This window comes from Propithecus coquereli, unplaced genomic scaffold, assembly GCF_000956105.1.
Source record: "Propithecus coquereli isolate 6110/MARCELLA unplaced genomic scaffold, Pcoq_1.0 Scaffold197, whole genome shotgun sequence".
Lineage (NCBI taxonomy): Eukaryota > Metazoa > Chordata > Mammalia > Primates > Indriidae > Propithecus > Propithecus coquereli.
The window spans coordinates 696,719-697,985 of NW_012144633.1; positions in this window are offsets into that span (position 1 = coordinate 696,719).

Genomic DNA, 1,267 nt, shown 5'->3' on the forward strand with positions numbered 1-1,267 from the left:
TTTTATTTTTAGCTCAGTTTTCCAGCTTTGATAATTGAGAGCTACTGTGTTTCCTTAAGAATTGGCTCCCATGTTTCCTTAACAGACCCCGTTATTGTTTTGTTTTGTTTTCTTTTGTTTTGATCACTTTATTTTCTGACACTACAAGATGCTGCAGGCTCAAGGTGCATATTCTATCACCCAGCTTTAGAAGCAGCTATTTTTCCAAGGAGCCTTGGTTCCTTTTGTTGGAGAACAGTAGCAGAAGCTCAGACAGGACATCAGGCGTGCTTATTGCTACTGGAGTGTCTTTTGTTTCTGTGCCCTCTCAGTGAAAAGATTTAAGAAATAACCCATGTAATCACACAAAATTATTTCTTTATCCATTTGTGTCCATATTAGGGTAAACATGAGTTCACACTGATGTTTCCTACTCTAATCCAGTACTGCATGTTTCCTTCTAGCCTGCTAATATTTTATTAGCTATTCATTCATTCAAGAAATTTTGTCGAGTGTTTATTATATACCAGCCCTGGTGCTCAGCACTGAGGAGTAGAGAACATGGTGGATACTATCCCTACTTTCATGTGGCTTAGAATTCAGTTTATACCTTATATTTTTACTATAGTTCTTTGGTACTACCAAGGAATGGCACCACTTACATAGTCTATTTTCACATTTCTCTGTTTTTTTCCCATCATATTTTATTCCCTATTTCCAAGACTGCACTACCTTCTATCAAGCATCCATTTCCTTCTCTACCTTCATTTCTCTTCTGTCAACTCTTTGTCCTCTGGGATGTTCACCTTTCATTAAAACACTCCAGCAGAAAAGTGACTTTGACTTTTTATAATTGTTTTACTACCTCCTATTTGTGTGGCATATTCTAAAGCTCTTTTATATCTCATTTTTGACTATAGAATTCCTTGAGGAATGATAGGGTATTACCAACGTGCTTCGCCTGTGGTGGCATCTTGTGATTGCTACTGACATATGTGAATTTACATGGGATTTGTCGTAGAAGAGGTCCCACATGATCTAATGCTATCTGGAATTGGTGGCCATGAGTTATTCTCTTATGAAGATAAAGAATCTCTACTGATACAAAACTCTACAGGACCACTGATTTTAATACTTTGCTTTCCTACTTACTGAAAAGAAAATCCCTTGGCATCTTCATATGTTATTGGGTTTATAAATATTTTAATTATTTTACGTTCAACCCAATTCTTCCTGTCCCTTGAGAGAAATTAAGGTTATCTATGTCCATGAAGGAAATTCATTTGTA